The sequence below is a fragment of the Emydura macquarii genome, unplaced genomic scaffold (genome assembly GCF_026122565.2).
Source record: "Emydura macquarii macquarii isolate MOO-44397 ecotype Brisbane River unplaced genomic scaffold, CSIRO-AGI_Emac_v2 contig_3345, whole genome shotgun sequence".
In the NCBI taxonomy this organism is placed as follows: Eukaryota; Metazoa; Chordata; order Testudines; family Chelidae; genus Emydura; species Emydura macquarii.
In genome coordinates, this window is record NW_027133482.1 from 1,231,283 (window position 1) to 1,249,792 (window position 18,510).

Here is an 18,510-nt window from a genome sequence, read left to right on the forward strand (position 1 = left end):
AATCTCTGAGACAAGGGTGTCACTTGCTAAAGACATCAGGCTTCATGCTTGCGAAGCAGCACTGTTCATTGCCTTTCATTTCAGTCCATCATGAGAACACTTCTGTGTTCCGGGGGAAATCTTGTGCCATTTTGTCTGATATCAGAAAGACAAGGGGATGTGGTAATGCCTTTTATAAGACCAACTTCTGAGGGTGCAAGAGACAAACTGACAGAGCGCTCTTCTTCAGGACACACGAGTAACATCTGGCAGTTCAGCAGGAATAATGTGATTGGTCAGTCCAGGGGAATACAAATCTTTATGATTTAGTATAGATGCACTCGACGTTCAGGAAGAGTACAAGGCACGGCCAGACCATTCAACTCTGAATTCCCCTTATTTTTTGTGGAAGTGGTGTTAGTGAGGGGGAGATGACCTGGGGCACCCATGCTGGGGAGAGGGGGAGGAAAAGATGGCAGAAGACTTCCTGGGAACACCTCACTGCCACTCAGCTATCCACTCTGTCCTTCTCCTTGCCCCTCTATGCCCCCAATAGGGCTGGAGAGGCCACAGGGAGGTAGGATGGTAATAATCACTGTGCTGGGAGCAGCACATCTACCAGCTGGAGACCACAAGGGGGAGAGGAGGAGAGCCACAGGCTTGGGGGTGAGTGTCGAGCGAAGGGGCTCTGCACAACCCTCTGCAGTGGAGGCAGATTGCCAAGATATAAGGTGGGTTGTTTAGCTCCTTGGGCTATTCTCAGATGAGTCAGGAGGGCTGCCTGGGCCATGGCCCGACCACTTTTGGGCCGGGCCAAATCTTAGTGGCGCTGCTACCCCATGTGCCCCACTGCAACACCACTCACTCATATTTGGAGGGGGTGGGTGAAGAGACTCATGGGCTGGGAGGTGGAGGATCACCTAACAGGGGAAGAGGATCAGGCAAAGAGGCCATCTCATTTTAATGGCACCTCATTTTAAATGGTGCTCTGCTCTCCCCATGAATGAGAACACGTGACGCGGATGCTCCAAAAGGTGTGGACTGGCCCATTCATCTCAATGACTGTTCTCCCCCTCACCCCCGCACAGCCCCAGTTGTGGAATAACAGTTTTCATGGTAATATTGCTAACACATGAATTTTAGAACACTTTGATTACATTCAGCTCTGCACTGGGGAAGGAGGGGGGCTGTATGACCACATGGCCCCAGTTTGCAATAGTAACTCTGCCTCTGGCCCAACATTACAGCTGATGCTACCACAATTCAGGCTGCACCAGGATTTCCTTTAACAGGAAAAAATGGGTTACAAAAATTCTGTCTGTTGGGTCAGAATATCATTTTAAAATGTTTATTGTAGTGTATGTACCGCTTGATTTTTCTATAGCAGTTGTGGGGGAAGGAGGAGGAGATCATTTGAGGTCTGGTGTTTTAAAAAGGGCCATGTGACTATGATTTTTAGCATCTGACATTTCCTTGACACCCTTTCCACAGAAACTACAAGCATCTGAGCAGGGTGAAAGTGACAAGGGTGAGCCCTAGTATGAATTATTGTAGAAAGCTGAAACTTGATTTGTTGTTGATTGTTCATTATAAACATAAGTTACTGTTTTGAGAGGCTACCACATACTGGCACCAGATTAGTCAATGTCAATTTTACAGCAGTCCTGAGACTCAGGGTGCATTCCCTGATGCTCAGCAACCCCTTTACTCAAGGTACGATCACGACTCTGGATGAGTCAAAACTACTTGCTTTTCTTTGATCACACTCAATCCTACCTTTCAGGAAATTGGCAAGGAGTATGCAGCATGATTACATGGCCCTAATGTTGCTTCTTACTGGCAGGTGGGGGGTGTACAAACCTCCACACTGTAGCAGCCAGGAAGGAGTTAATAAAGGGATGAGTCACTTCATCAGCAGTGACTAAGTGGCCAATTAACAACCGCTGGGATAAAAGGCTGCCCTGTAGCCCAAACAGCAAGATGGGTGTGAGTTACCTTAAGGAAGTAGCATATGGAGTTAGAGCCCCAGGGTGTGATGAGAAGACAATGCAGCAGTGTAAAAAGTGCCTGCAGACAAGCAAAGGTAGGAGCAGCTTGGAGCGGCAGCTACAAGGGATCCTAAGAAGCAGTCTGTAGCTACTTCACACTAGGTCCCTGGCTGGAACCCAGAGGTGAGGGGACAGGAAGGGGGTATAAGCCTTGGGAGTGAAGGAGCAAGGACTACTGAGCTCAGACTGGGATGAAAAGCCTGGTATAAATTCATTAGATTTGGGTTTTGTTTGGACTTTTTTGTCACCCTGGAATGGGTGAGGCTCCAGGTGACCGGGCTGGAGGGCTGAGTTATAAGGATAGCCAGATCACTGAGTGGTCCAAGCTATTGCTGGCAAGGGCTGCCTGTGACAGAGGGACTGCCATGCCATGCCCAGCCACCATGGTGCATGCTACCCAGTGACCAGACCTCCTGTATTGTCTTCCATCTCTCCTCCATTTTCCTTGACAGTCCTTCTAAGAGCAGTGAGTCTGCATGTGGCTGTTACAGCACTTTGAAATACTGGCTCGTAAACTAGAAACTGGACTTCCAGGACAAGGCTTCCAGAGGGAAGGACTCAAACCCACAGTAGCTAGATGCCAGTCAGATTCAATGGCCAGACCAGGTCACCTCAAGGCTGGCTGCTAACACCCTGGGCTCATAACAAAGCCCCTGTCCTGCTGCATATGCCAAAGGGACTTCTGATCTGAGGAAGAGCTCTGTGTAAGCTCAAAAACCTCTCTCTTTCCCTCCCCACTAGAAGTTGGTCCAATAAATGAGATACATTGCCCACCTTGTTTTGCTCTGGCTTGTCAATTAAGCTCAAGCCAGCTCAAATTTTTACTCAGAATAAGTCTGTAAATATTATGTCCTGAAAAGGCCAGGGAATCATAGAAAATTAGGGTTGGGAAGGGACCTCAGGAGGTATCTAGTCCAAACCCCTTGCTCAAAGCTGGACTAACCTCAGCTAAACCATCCCCACCAGGGCTTTGTCAAGCCGCACCTTAAAACCTTATAAGGATGGAGATTCCACCACCTCCCTAGGTAACCCATTCCAGTGCTTCACCACCCTCCTAGTGAAAAGCTTTTTCCTAATGTCCAACCTAGACCTCCCCCACTGCAACTTGAGACCATTGCTTCTAGTTCTGTCATCTACTACCACTGACAACAGCCTAGCTCCATCCTCCCTGGAACCCCCTTTCAGGTAGTTGAAGGCTGCTATCAAATCCCCCCTCATTCTTCTCTTTTGCAGACTAAACAAGCCTAGTTCCCTCAGCCTCTCCTCATAAGTCTTGTACTCTAGCCCTCTAATCATTTTTGTTCCCCTCTGCTGGACTCTCCAATTTGCACACACTTTGTGTAGTGGGGGGCCCAAAACTGGATACAATACTCCAAATGAGGCCTCATCAGTGCTGAATAGAGGGGAATAATCACTTCCCTCAGTTTGCTGGCAATGCTCCTACTAATGCAGCCCAGTATGCCATTAGCCTTCTTGGCAGTAAGGGCACACTGACTCATGTCTAGCTGCTTGTCCACTATAGCACCCCAGGTCCTTTTCTGCAGAACTGCTGCCTAGCCAGTTGCTCCCCAGTCTGTAGCTGTGCATGGGATTCTTCCATTCTAAGTACAGGACTCTGCACTTGTCCTTGTTGAACCTCCTTAGAGTTCTTTTGGCCCAATCCTTCAATTTGTCTAGGTCACTTTGAATCCTATCCCTACCCTCCAGGGTATCTACTACTCTCCCTCCTCTCCCCTCCCCCTCCCCCATCTTAATGTCATCTGCAAATTTACTGAGGGTGCAATCCACTAGTGAGTGCCAGATGCTCACTGGACTCAATCTCAAGTGGTAATTTTGGTTTGGGGAGGATCAGAGCCAAAATTTAAGCCTGAGGTGTGCAAAACAAGTTATTGGAACCATCATGTTCTGATGTCACATGATTTTTAAAAAGTGTATTTATTTTAGGGGTCTCTCTCACAGTAACCTCTTGCTCAAGGGTCACTACTATTTTTAGTGCCTTAGACAAGTTGCCAGACTACACAGCATTAGACTTCTACTTAATTTTAACTTTAATCCTTGTTCACCTCTAGATTAGCATGGGATACAGTGTATGTGAGAATAGGTGGGTGGACTGAGGGTTAGGAGACCTAGATTCAATTTCCAGCTCCCCCACGGCTCTTCTTGGGCATGTTGCTTAGGGAGCGATTTTCATAAGTGATTTAGGAGCCCAAGTGCCATTGACTTTCTAAGAAGGTGCTCTTGAAAATCCTACCTATTTTCTCTCTGTGCCTCCATTCCCCATCTGTAAGAATGGGGAGAGTGCTTTGTTTTTATGTCTTGTCTATTTAGCTTGTAAGCTCTGGGGTAAGTACTGACTGAGTAAGTCTGCATGGGGCTGCAAGTGTAATTTCCAGCTAAGGCATTTTGACCGTATAGTCATTGTCCATCTGGGTCAGTGCTTGCACTGAAGCATTCTAGGGAAATAGAGGAGGTAGACATGGCAACACACAACCAATCAATCAGTTAGTCACTTCCTGTTGTGAAACTATGGGAAACATAGGGAGGCAGAATGCAAGTGCTCTGATCAGAATTTGTCAGTGGCTTTGCAGGCTTTAACCCCATCTCTTTTAAAAACATGGCACACTCTGCACATGATGGTAGGGGAGTAGATCACTGACAGAGCCCAATTCATTTGGCCCTTTTGCACCTCCTATTGCAAGGCAAAGAGGTTGTAAAGAAGGCAACCCCTCCCATAAACCTGTTCTGGGAGCCTCTCTGCCAGGTGCAGGATTGCCTCTGGGGACATTCTGGGATGAGTGATGACATGTTGAGAATAACTGGTGCCTTGCTTCTGGCATGCTGCAAAAGCTGTAAAGCCCCTGGCATTTGGGGTGCCAATCCCTGAGAAGAACCCTAGCCTACACGAGAGGTGAGCAGGACTCCAGCAGTCCCAGAATCAAGGAGACAAGTCCTCGCCTCACTCCCAGTGTTGATCCAAGAATGAATTGAATTCAGTGCCAGGGATGCAGAGTGCACATTACTTAATTCCCCAACACACCTTGAGGTTTTCCTAGTACACTCCAATCCAGGCTGGCAGAGCCTAATGTGATCTGAGGAGATAAAAGCTTGAGGCTGTAATGCCCCAACTCACTTTTACACAAAAGGGGAAGCAGGGAGACCATGGGCTTTCTGCCTAAAGAAGGGGATGCAAAAGTTAATCTGCAGAGATTTTTTTCCTCTTGGATACTCACTCTGCTGCTTCAACCCTGACTGCAGCAATTTTGACACATGTAGGCCCCAATCATAGAGGGGCATAACTTTACTCGGAAGAGCAGTCAATGGGACTAAAGACAAATGAGCTGTGCATGGCAGTGTGTTTGTCTCAGAGTGGCCTATGTGTAGCCAGGTCTTACTGACACATACACATGGGTTTGACATTTTGATACTTGAATCTACACAACTGTTTGTACACAGTTTTGGGCCCCTCACTACAGGAAAGATGTGGACAAATTGGAGAGAGTCCAGCAGAGGGCAATTAAAATGATTAGAGGGATGGAGCTTGATTTATGAGGAGAAGCTAAGGGAACTGGGCTTGTTTAGTTTGCAGAAGAGACGAGTGAGGGGGGATAGCAGCCTTCAACTACCTGAAGCAGGGCCAGATTAAAATTCTCCTGTGGGCCTGGGCTATTATATTTTTGTGGGGCCCCTGTATACAAACCTTTTCCCTCCTTTCCCCCTGCCCTTCATTTGTGTCTTCCTTGGCCAGGGCTGGACAGGAGCTATCCAGTCACCTCTCCCAGGACTTTACAGCAGGGGGTTTCTCCCACAGCCCCTGCCTGCAGCCCTTTGCTCCTTCCCCAGACCAGAGCCACGGCCCTACTTTCCACTCTTCCTTTTTGGACCTTCTGCGAGGTTTGCTCCTTTTCAGCCGGCTGGGCAGGCAAGAGGCCTGCAGAGCACTGCATGCCCAGGTTCCACCAGCCTGTGGCCCCCGCACCAGAGCGCCCGGGGAGAGGAGAGCACCTTGGGAGTGGGGAGCAGGCGGCCAGCACAGGCTCACAGAGGAACCCCTGGTGCTGGTCCCATGTGGACTACAGGCACCGTCTCTCTGCGCAGTCGCCAGGGAAGGCAGGAAGCCATAGGTGCAGGAAAGTGTTTTTGTTTTTTGCAAGCTGCAAAGCCCAGGGAGGAAGCCAGCTCCAGACCTGCTGGCTCAGGGCTGTGCTGCCCCTAGCATGGGCTGGGATGATTTAGTTGGGGTTGGCCCTGCTTTGAGCAGGGGGTTGGACTAGATGACCTCCTGGGGTCCCTTCCAACCCTCACCTTCTATGATTCTATGACATCCCCTGCCAGGGCTTTGCAATAAGTAGTGGCGGGTGACCCATTCTGATCCACCCTGCCTAAAGCAGCTACTGCAATTCTTCTCTCTTAGATCAACAAGAGCCACCTTTATCAAAGGCGCTTCCTCTTCCAACTGCAAACAAGACGCAGCTTAGAATTCTCCTGTTTATTTCTCTGCTTGATCCAATTATAGCATGGACCGCCCGGGCACATTCAGAGTGACTCAGCTGCTTCCTTCACAAATCCGTCCCGTCCCCCCGCCGCTGAGCAGAGCAAATAAGCCTTCTGCAAAACAAAAGGGGCCCCGCAACGCCTTTTTCCCTCCCGTAGCCGCCTGAGGAAGCCCCGGCTGAGAAGTCACATGCAGACCTAAGGGAGTGACTGCGGAGCTGCTGTGGTAGCCGATCCATTAGCCAGCCTCCGCTGCAAAATCCGGCCTCGGCAGCAGGGAGGGGCTAGCGGGCAGTGACCGGCTGGGCTGAGGGGACCCGCCGCCGCACCTTACCTGCCTGGAACCTGCAGCGGCAGCGATCACACAGCAGCGGTGCGCGCAGCGCCTGATACCCGCACGCGGCCGGGTCGGCAATGGCAGCCGGACGGCGGCCTCTCTCGCGCGCTCACTCCCGGGGAGCGTTCTAAGCCCGCCCTGCCCGTGCCTGTCCCCCGCCGCCCATTGGCCGCTCTGTAGCGCCCCGGACGTCAATCAAGCGCAGCTCTTGTGTTGGCCTCGGGCAGTCGATGCGCTCGTAGGGATGGAGTGTCGCCGTGCTGCTCCGGCTTGCGTCTCTCCGCAGGCCGGCCGGCCGGCCTCCTGGCGTGCTAAGCAGCCCGGCTAGGGAAACCCCGGCCGCTCTTATCCGGCTCTCGGACAAGCGGAAATTCCGCTCAGAGGGAGGCTTCGGATCCTCGGAATTGGTTGTCTCAGCAAAAGCTGCTGGTGGAGTTCGCGTCTGTAGGGACTTCCCAGTCCGCCTGTGGCTAATTGCGGGGCGAGGGGAGGCGCTTCCCAGGGAGGGATGCAACGGGGCTTTCACTATAAGCCGGACTTTTTCGCCTCCCCAACCCCCAAAGTCCGCACAAAAAAGGTCGCAGCTGCTTCCAAATGGGGGTTAGGCCTGGGGCTGCGGTAAAACTGGTGAGAGAAGAGTGGAAGGGAAGTGGACACGGATTTGTTACTGCTGACAGCCTGGAAAGAGAGGCACTGCAGAGTTCCAGCAGCCTGACGTTTTTTGCTACTTTGTAGTGAAAAAGGAAAGTAGATGACCTAGGGGAAGGGATTTTACTGAACTCCCCTCCCTGAGACTCAGTGCTCAGGACCGGCATTTAGATAATAATAACTTTAGTCATTTGACTTGAATTAACACAGCAGTGTGGGATGGAAGGGAACAGGTCATTCTCTGCCCCTTCCCCCCATTCCTGGGAAGCTACCTTTAGAAAAATAGAAGGGTGTTTTTATGGTCAGCAGAGTTAAGGAGGCGTAAGTGCCTCCCTAGAGAAGTGCAGCCATATCTCTTCATTTCCTAGGCCTCTGATGTAAGCAGGGGCTGAATGGACTCTGCCCTGCAGAGCTGGTATTTGCATGAGCACACCCACCCTGCCTAGGCGCTCACTCACCAGGATGGGACTGCTCTGCCCAAATGATCCCTTTGGCTGATGTTGGGTTACATCTCACTGTTGTTAATTGCAGGGGTGGTGAAATGTTGTTGTTCCCTTTATTGCGTGAGCAAAGGGCAGCAGAACTGTGCTTTGCCTGTTCTGATTGAAGGGTTCCTATCATCTGAAGCAAACTGACTAAGCAAAGGGCTTGGATGTCAGAGTCTGTGATGGTGGACGGGGGTGGGGACAGTCTGCCTAAGAGACCCAAGCATGGTTTAACCTCCCTCTCCCCCTATTCAAAGATAAAGCTAATTAACAAAAGACCTCTAATGAGATCTTAAGTGCTCACTAAAGCTGAACTCATCTGTGGGACAGCGCGCCTGCTCAGCTTCTGCACTGAAGTTCACCCACTAAGAACTGAAATCACTGAGAGCTGGGAGGAATCTCAAGAGACCCACCCGCAGAGGTCATGGTGGAGAAGCAGAATGGTAGCAGAGGATGGTGGTGTGCAGGAGGGCGAGCTGCAGCTCTAGACACTGGGTTGGCCCTGACTAAGGACAACACCTAGGAGTGGGATGCTCTGAAGGGAGGGGCACATTAAAGGAATTTCTTGTTGCTGGACTTCGGAACCTGAACTGAAGTGAAAGGAAACTGCTCCATGTACTCTGGGGTGGGGTGTTTTTGTTCATGGTTTTATGCGTGTGAATCCTGCTTGCAGCATTTTCCCAAGTTAATGCAAGGTTACTGCATTTTTATTGTCTTTTTCCATATGCAGCCTCTATACTTGTGAGAGAGAAAGTATTGCCTGTAGAGGCGCCCAAGGGCTGGTGTATAATTGTCCCAGGTTACTGGGTGGGGGCTTGAGCCAATTTTATGTTTGTATTGTTGAAAGGAACCCCTAGATATTGAACCTGGTCCTGGTTGCTGCTGACTCTGACTGGTGGCAGGGTTGCACTAACATTGGGGAAGGTTGGTTGGTTTTGTCTGTGTGCTTTTGCTGTGTATGCTTTTACCCAAAAAAAAAAAAAAAAAAAAGTTTGTATGCACTCAAGCCAATACCTGTGTCTGCAACCTTGACTTCACCTGCAGTACCAGCACTGGCCAGAGTTACAGGCTTATGCCCCAATCCTGCAAATACTCATGCACATGCTTAATTTTTCACACTCCAGATTCACTCCCACTGCATAAAATTAAGCACACAAGACTTTGTGTTCATGTGCAAGCATGACCTTGCATACACGATGTGCATGAGATCACTGGTAGGATCTGAACTGAGCTTTGTAAGGGACCTGGAGGGGACAAACACTGCCACTGCTGATCACTTGTAAGCATCGACTATCCCATGTCAGTGTTTGCAAGAGTTTGGGCGAGGGGGCTAGCCTGGGTGTCCTGCTAAGATTCCACTTCAGTTAATTACGTTCAGTCTGTCTAAATTCCCTTTTGTTTCAGCTGGATAAAAATTTTCCTTCATTTCCTTCCTTAAGGTGTGGTACACTGTTTGGTAGCTGCTGTTCCACCCCAGAAGTGGCTGCATGTCAGACATGGGTGAAGTGATCTCAATATATTCCTTACCTTTCTCACAACAGCTTGTGTGACTTAGCTAGTTAAGTGTACAAGACACCTCAAGAGCTGCAGATGAATGAACCTTTATTCCTGGTATTTTTGCAGGATTGTAAACATGAAAATATGGTGATTTCTACCTTAATTCCAACCATACAGAAAATGTAACATCAGGGATGCACAATCTCCAACATCAGTCACTTTCTTTGATGGAAGTGTATGGTATAGTCCTGATGGATCAATTAGAGCATAGTTTCTCAACCTGTGGTATGCATACCCCTGGGGGTATGCGAGACATAGGCAGCAGGTATGCCGCAAAAAACCCAGTGAAGGGAGGGGAGAGGCAGCTGCCAACTTCTGGGGAAGTCAGGTGGCAGCCGCCTGGTTCCCGCGTGGTCCTAGCTCCCAGCTGGGCGGCGGTAGCCAGCTTGAAGATGGGCAACAGCTGCCTGTCCACATCCCCGGTCCCAGCCTGCGCAGAAGCCACCTCTGCCCAGCTTGGATTGGGTGGCAGTCGCCCACCTCCCGGGCTGGCAGCCACCCGCAACTTGCCCAGGTGGCAGCTCCCCTCCCCGGCTCAAAGCCCAGTGTCGAGAAAGCCAGGCGGAGAGCCCAGCGGCTTGCCCAGTCCTGGAGTAGGGCTCTATCTGCAGGCTTACTTGTCAATTTCACTGCTCAGCTAGAGCAGTGAAATTGACAACTATGCCCCAGATATTACCTGTATAAAAATGTTAAGAGGGGATCACAGTGTGATTTGCACCAGGCCTGCACCCCCCTGGGGACAGCCATGGGGAGCGCTGCTATCCACACTGGTGGACCGCTAGTGCCTGCTCATACCTCACAAGTTCCCGCCTGTGTGAGGAGAACACCTCCTGACCGCACCATCAGGCCATAGTGACTGGCTGGCATTGACCTTTGCTCCTATATGGAGGAAGGGAAGGAGGAGGAGGAAGGAGGAGAGAAACAGCTGGGGGTTTTGTGATCTGCTACAGCCACACAGCACTGCAGAACTCAGAACCCTCCTGCTTTATGAGAAATACAGTCGTCCAGCAGTAAAGGGGAAAAAGATTGTATTTCTCAGAGTGGAAAATTGAGTGTTAACGTACTTGCTACATAAAAGGTCAAGAAACACTGATTTAGTCTAATCCCCTGCCAAGATGCAGGATTTGTTGTGGCTAACTAATCCAAGACGGGTAGCTATCCAACCTCCTTTTGAAAACCTCCAGTGAAAGAGCTTCCACATACTCCCTAAACCGTCTGTTCCATTTTCCTAACTGTAAGAACAGTAGGATGTTGTTTTCCCTGAGATTTAATCTAAATCCACTATGCTGTAGTATCCACTATTGCCTTTTGTTCTGCCCTCCTATGGTAAAAGAGAACAACTTTTCTCCATCTTTTTTTATGGCAGCCTTTCAAGTATCTTAAGACTGCTATCATGTCTCCCCCTCCCCTCTTAATCTCCTCATACCCAGTTCCTTCAGCCTGTGATCATATGGCTTGCGTTCCATCCTCTTGATGATCTTTGTCACTCACCTCTAGATCCTTTCCAAGTTTCCCTACATCCTTTCTATACATTGGTGACCAAAACTGTACACTGTACTCCAGCTGAGGCCTAACCAGTGCTGAGTAGAGTAGTACTATCACCTCCTGGGACTTGAATGCTATGCCTCTGTTAATGAAATCTAAAATTGCGTTTGCTTTTTTTCTTTTGCAACAGCATAGCATGACTGACTCATGTGGAGGCTGTGATCCACCACAACTCCCAGATCCTTCTCCGCAGTGCTGCTGCCATGCTAGTTGTGCCCCTTTGTATTTGTGCATTTGGTTTTTCTTCCCTAAGTGTAGCACCTTACATTTGTCTTTGTTGAATTTCATTTTATTTATCCCAGTTCTCCAATTTATCAAGATACTGCTGAATTTTAGCTCTATCCTCCAAAGTGTTGGCAACTCTCACCCCAGCTTTGTGTCATCTGCAACGTTGATCAGTATTCTCTCTATGTACATATAGGTCATAATAAAGATGTTTAAACAACATCGGACGCAGAACAGATCCCTGTGGAACCCCACTTGAGACCTCCCTTGACTCTGACATCATTCCATTAATAGTTACTCTTTGTTTGTGGTTGTGTAACCACTTATGTATCCACTTAATGGTGGTTCCACTGTGCCTGCATTTCTCCAGCTTATCTATCAGAATGTCATGTGGGATGGGTCAAAACCTTGCTGAAGTTCAGGTATATTATGTCAACCACATTCCCCCATCCACCAAATCAGTTACCCTGTCAAAGAAGGAAATCAAGCTGGTTTGGCATGATTTGTTCTTAGTAAATTCTTGCTGGCCGCTAGTGTTTACTCCTTCATCCTCCAGGTATTTGCAAATCGAATGTTTGAGAACCACTGTACTAGAGCAATGTATAAATCAGGGGTATGTGTACCCCTAGGGACACACAAATATCATCTAGATATTTGCCTAATTTTACAACAGGCTACATAAAAAGCATTAGTGAAGTCAGTACAAACTAAAATTTCACAAAGACAATGACTTGTTTATACTACTCTATATACTATACACAGAATATAAATATTGTACTTACAATTATAAAATAAATCGAATTGAAATGTGTGGTAAAATGAGAAAGTAAGCAATTTTTCAGTAAGTGCTGTGACACTATTTTTGTCTTTCATAAGCATGAAATGAGGTGAAACTTGGGGTACACAAGACAGATCAGACTCCTGAAAGGGGTACAATAGTCATGAAAGGTTGAGAACCACTACTCTAGTAGCTTTGCAGGTATCACGCTCAGGCTGACTGATCTACAGTTCCCTGGCTCCTCCTTTTGACCCCATTTTAAAGATGGTCACTATGTTAGCCCATCTCCAATTTTCCAGGACCTCTCCTGTCATCTGAATTTGTAAATATTATTGCCAGTGGCTCCAAGATTACTGCAGGAATTAGCTGAAGGACCCTTGGGTGAATAGCATCCGGCCTTGCTAATTTGAATTAATTCAAATTGGTCAGAAGACCTTGGACATATTCTTTACTTATGCTGATCAGTATCCCTTCCCCTTTATATTGTCTATGGTGACTTTGCTAGTCGTCTGATCACATGTTATTTTTTGTGAGAAGATTAAAGCCAAGTAGGCATTGAGCAGCTCTGCCTTCCTATCATCTGTTACCAGTTCACCTTCTCCACTGAGCAGCTGACCCACACCCTCCTTGATCTTTCTTTTTGTCTGACATATTGACAAACCCCTTCTTGTTGTCTCTAACATTCCTAGTCAACTGTAACTCATTCTTTGCCTGGGCTTTCCTAATTTTTTTTTTTTGGGTCGCTGCACGCTCGCACTATTCCCATGTATGCATTACTTTGGTGACATGCCCTCCTTCCATTTCCTGTATGTATTCATTTAGCTTTTTAGATCGCTAAAAAGCTCCTTGTGCAGCCACATTGGCCTCCTGTGGCTCTTCTCTTTTCTCCGTGTCAGAATAGCTTGATGTTGAGCCTCTAATATTACATCTTTTAGGAACTGCCAGCCTCCTTCGATTCCTGTTCTTCCTAATTGGTCTTTTCATGGGACCTTGCCTACTATTTCTCTGAATCAGTTGAAATCTGCCTTTCTGAAGTCCAGTGTCCTAGTGCTATTCTCATGTGCTCCTTTCAGAGGTCTTTGAATTCTATCAGACCACGATCACTCCCTCCCAAATTCCCAACTATCTTCACATTTGCAACTAATTAATCCCTGTTGGTCAAAATCAGATCCAAAATGAACTAGTTTCCTCAACTTTCTGAATCAGAAAGTTGGTTCCGACACATACTAAGAATTTGCAGGATATTTTTTGCTGTAATAGTCTTCCAACAGATACCAGGGAAGTTAAAATCTCCCATTAATAGTAGCTCATATGTTAGCAGGTAACAAGACTAGCTCGTAGAATGACTCATCCCCTTTGTTTTCCTAATTTGGTGGTCTATAATAGACCCCCACCATAACATTGCTACTGTTCTTTTCCCTTTTTATTCCCACCAAGAGACTTATTAGGTCTGCCATGGACCTCGGACAAGTGTATACATTCTTTGTGCAGTGCAGCACCTCTTCCTTTTTTCCCCATACCTATCCTTTTCAAACAAGCTATATCCCTCAATGCTGGTACACCAATCATGGTACTTGTCTCACCAAGACTCTGTAATGCTAATTAAGCCTTAACTTTTTTCATATACCATGACTTCCAGTTCATCCTGCTTGTTCCTCATACTCCTTTCATTTCTATACAGGCATCAAAGAGATTTTGCAGACAGCCTTGTTGCTTCCCCTCTTGCCTTTTTTAATGCCATTAGTTACTAGTCCCTTCTCAAGAAATTAGCTGCTTCCCCTTGTCATTACTTGAGCCTGAGTGTGCATTGGCTGGATTTTTGTCACCATTCTCCATAGGACCAAGTTTAAAGCTCTCCTTATCAAGTTAGCCAGATGTCCAAAGATGCTTTTCCCAGTATTTGATAGAGCCTATCCCAGCACAGTAATCCTCTTTCCTGGAACATCAGCTCACTGTCGAAGCCAAAGCCCTCTCACTAACATCTGCGTAACATATATTTACTTCCATTATTCAACCGTTTCTGGCTGGGCCTTTTCCTTCAGCAGGGATGATGAATGAGAATACCACTTGTGCTCCAAACTCTCTTGTCCTTCTTTCCAGTCAGAGCTACATAGTCTTCAGTGACCCACTCGAGGCCATTCTTGGCAGTATCATTAATGCCTTAACCACGTGGGCACCAAAGTCAGAAATGGTTACAAGAGAAATAAAGGTAACTAGCTTCCTAGTGCTAAACTTAACAAACTAGACTTGGTTCAAGGTAAAATTCTTACCATACACTCCTTGTAACATTGACCAAACTGTCAGGCCAGGATCTGCTTCCCGAAGTCCAAAGGATGTTTTCTTTTATCATCTTAGATGTAAAAAAAGTGGTGGATAGGGAGCAATACCTTGGGCTGTTTTTGCCCCTCATGTTATATTCCAGTCTCCCTTTTGAAATGCATTTCCCTGAGGGTTACCCTTAGATAAAGCTCATTCCCACTGTGAGGTTGGAGCCATGGAGTTTCAGGGTGACTTTGCTAAGATGCAGATCTGTTTGTTTCTGCCCCCCTTTCCTTGCCAAAGAATGACCACTTGATAGGTGATTGCCCATCTACTTTGACACCTGGCTAAAGGCGTGAGCTTGTCCTTTGTCTTTGAGAAACTGATTTACCTGGACTTGACTGTTTAAACAAATTTCAGACCTAATTTCACCTTGTTTATAATGTTACTTATTATGTTGCTACACATACTTCATCATGGTGGTATTGACCAGTGAGTTTTTGTTTTTCAAATGATAACTCACAAGGCATATTTTGTATAAAGATTATTACAATAGTGTGTCAGGTGTGAATACAGAGCTGCATTCTGTCACTAGTCTGATTATTTTGGGAGACTTGAATGATTGAATAGGTCCTCCAATTAACTCAGTATTGGGAAGAAAATATTGAGACTTTTGAACTTCCCCCTTGAAACTCTAGAGATCAAGTGGTTAACATCTCTGGACAAAAAGTAATGGTTTTATTAGATAAATTTAATCTCATTTCTGTAAATGGAAGAAGTGCAAGAGATAGTCAAGAGAAATCTATATAGAAGGGCCAATTAATTATAGAGGAGATAATGTAATCAATACTACCACCTGTCCACGAAATGTAAGTAAAATGTCCTTCTGTCACCCAGATAGTGACAACCTCTCTCTAATTATTCATAATGTGCCCTTTCTGATGGGTGAAGATGCATTAATTGTCCCTTTGGAACAACATGATTGTAAATGACTAAAATGGACTGTAGCTATTCCTATCAAATTGAGGAGATTGAAGCATTTCTGATGTTAGATTCTCACAGAGATAATTAAATCAGAGAATACCTCTCAAATTTGTGAATCATATGGGTGGCTGGTAAACTTCTTACAACTACTTGTCTCTAAACAAATTGATTTTTGGCTTTTATTATCCCAAAAATGCTGTCAAAGGTAAGCGCATATGATTTGCTGTAGACTACAGGAAGGAAAAAGTCTGCTGTACCATGAATAGCTAATAGGGAAAAATGCAAACCCTCTCCTAATTTACTTTAGAATTTAGTAGCTGCCTGAAAAAGAGAGAAATATATAATAAAACCCAAGAATATCTTCAATCTATGTGGAAGGATTTTGAATGAGCAGCTAACGCTGAAAATTCTTCCCATGTTTTGGAAGATGGAGGCGTTGGGCTTAGGTAGATGTATTTCAGCTGAGGAACACCATATCTATGATGAAGCCTGGATAGCACATTTTGTCTAGGTCTTTAATGACTCTCACGAAACAGTTTTTAAATCTAATTCTACCATAGTTGATGCAATGATGAATTCTCTTGTTGAGGTGCCATTCTGGCCTTCAGCAATGGACAGTGAAGTCCCATCATATATTTTTAGCCTGAGGACAGAAAAAATCTCCGGGGAAGACTTTCTTCCCATTTAAGTTTTTCAGGAAAAACTTGATTGATGGGCTTCAGTCTTGGCTAAATTATTTACTCTCATTTATCATAATTGATGTATTCCATCTGACTGGAAGTTTAGTATTTTTAAAAAGGGGGACAAAGAATCCTGCTTTATATAGACATATTAGTCTATTTGTGGTAGGGAAAATTTATTTCAGATTTTTACTATTTAAACTTGAAATATGGGCTTTAGAGACTATTTTACTACACAAAGAGCAGCCTCGCTTTAAGGCTGGTAAAGCCACAATTGATTATTTTATCCTATGTGATTTATAAATACTCTGTGGTTAAGAGTGCTGGATTGCATGCTGCTTTCATAGTTCTAAAGATGGCATTTGATTCTATTAACAGATACTAACTTTCAGTGAAATTAAGAAGGATAGATATCTATCTAAGACTTCTGTATATTTTGGAGACTCTACTAGGGTAGTAAGGCTAGGATAAGAACTAAAGCCAACGGAAAATGTACTAACATTTCCCCTACTTCTAAAAGAGTACTCCAGGGAAAGCTATGGGGAGATATGATTGCTTTCTGTAAATGCATCAGAGGGATAAACACCAGGAAGGGAGAGGAGTTATTAATTTAAGGGCCAATGTTGGTACAAAACCAAATGGATATAAAGTGGCCATCAACAAGTTCAGGCTTGAAATAAGATGGTTTCTAACCATCAGAGGAGGGAAGTTCTGGAACAGCCTCTCCAGGGGAGCAAAGAGGGCAAAAAACCTAACTGGTTTCACGACTGAACTTGATAAATTTTATGGAGGCGATGGTCTGATGAGGTTACCTACAAAAGCATATGGCCCATCTGTGATTGCTAGTACCAAATATCCCCAACAGGTCGAGGTGGGACACAAGATGGGGAGGGTTCTGAGTTACTACAAAGAATTCTTTCCCAGGTGGGAAAGACTGACTGGGTCTTGCCCACATGCTCAGGGTCTACGTGATCACCATATTTGGGGTCAGGAAGGAATTTTCCCCCAGATCAGATTGGCAGAGACCCTAGGGGTTTTTCACATTCCTTTGCAGCATGGGGCATGGGTCACTTGCTGGTTTGAACTAGAATAGATGGTGGCTTCTCTGTAACTTGAAGTCTTTAAATCATGATTTGAAGACTTCTGTAACTGAGCCAGAGGTTATGGGAATACTACAGGAGTGGGTGGGTGAGGTTCTGAAACCTGCGATATCTGACCTGCTGCACTAGATGATCATGATGGTTCCTTCTAGTCTTAAAGTCTGAGCCTACTAGTGCCGCTTCTTTTTAATTTATATGTAAATGATGTGGTGGATGTTTTAAATGGAGAATTGTTCTTTGCAACAAATTAAGGGTTTAATCTGATGATGTTACATGCCAAAGACATGATTGTTTTATTGGAAACTCCAAGAGGCTCCACTAGTTGTTTTATTTATTTATTTATTTATTTTCCCCCCCTTGTAATTTTCAAGACCTGGTTCTCAATTACAAGATTTTGGGGGAAGAAATCCACTGCGAATTTGGTGTAAGATAGAAGGCCACCATGTAGAACATGTCTCTGCTTTTGCTTATTTAGGAATTGTTATAGGTTAAAGTGTCATCATTCGGGCCATTGGTCCTTTTTGTTTTAAGCCTTTATAATAAGGGCCCTTAAGTTCTGCTCAAGGGGTACTCTGTTTTACCTGCTCATATGGTGGGAACAGAGTTGTCCCAATGCTAAGAATTTTTAATGCTAAAATAATATTGCAGCTGCTTGATGGGGTGAAGGGGTGTCAAAATTTGGTTTAGAAGCCAAATTTCAGTCAGAGAATTCAGAATAACTTTTTGAGGAAATTTTTAAAATTCTCCCAAATTCTAGCCCTGTCTAGTTTTTATGAGCTGAGGTGAGGTTTTTTTTGTTTTTTTTTTCTGTAAGTATCAGAGCATGTATTGTGTGTCTTAAATTTTGGTCTGAGATCTGTACACGTCCAGATTGCCTTGTCTTTGCCTTCAGGAGATGGAGAAACAACCTGTGTACTCCTCCTTATTTTCATGGTATAAGACCTGCTAATATATTCTAGCTAGGTTGTGTTTATCTATTACTCACTTGTTGATCAAAAGATATTCACTATGTAATCAACCATGCAAAGAGAGTGACAGATAAACAAGAAGAAGATCTGGCTGTGATTCATGATTCCAAGTTTGCCTTTCCGTTTTCTGCTATTGAAGACGGCCCATGTTTCTGAACCAAATGAATGAGTTATCAAATCCTCATTTGCATAAGAAACATACTCCACTAAGACGCCAAACCATGGAAACTGCTGTCCCTAAAAGTTGGAAAAGTTCCTTCACATCTTTATTTTGCCCACGTAAATCTGGAGCATTGGAAAATCTACTTCATTATCTATTGGATTGTAGGATTTTCCAGCTTCTGAGCATTCTGGAATTTTGTGTGTGTGTGTGAACTTTATCACCATCTCAAAAGGTAATCATTTTAGTATTTTCTCAATCCCTGG

The 18,510-nt window shown here is 45.6% G+C and overlaps 1 long non-coding RNA gene across 3 annotated transcripts in view; it reads left to right on the forward strand.

Moving 5' to 3' along the window:
* Nucleotides 1-1,969: 1,969 nt before the first annotated feature.
* Nucleotides 1,970-18,510, forward strand: part of LOC137143706 (uncharacterized) — a 34,469-nt gene continuing 17,928 nt past the window's right edge. Inside the window, exons 1-2 of one of the 3 annotated variants that reach the window (XR_010917239.1) lie at nucleotides 1,974-2,150; nucleotides 6,439-7,524. This is a non-coding gene — a long non-coding RNA (uncharacterized lncRNA). Of the gene's footprint in view, nucleotides 2,151-6,438; nucleotides 7,525-18,510 lie in introns of those variants that run through there. The other 2 variants (XR_010917238.1, XR_010917237.1) reach the window with 2 other exon arrangements.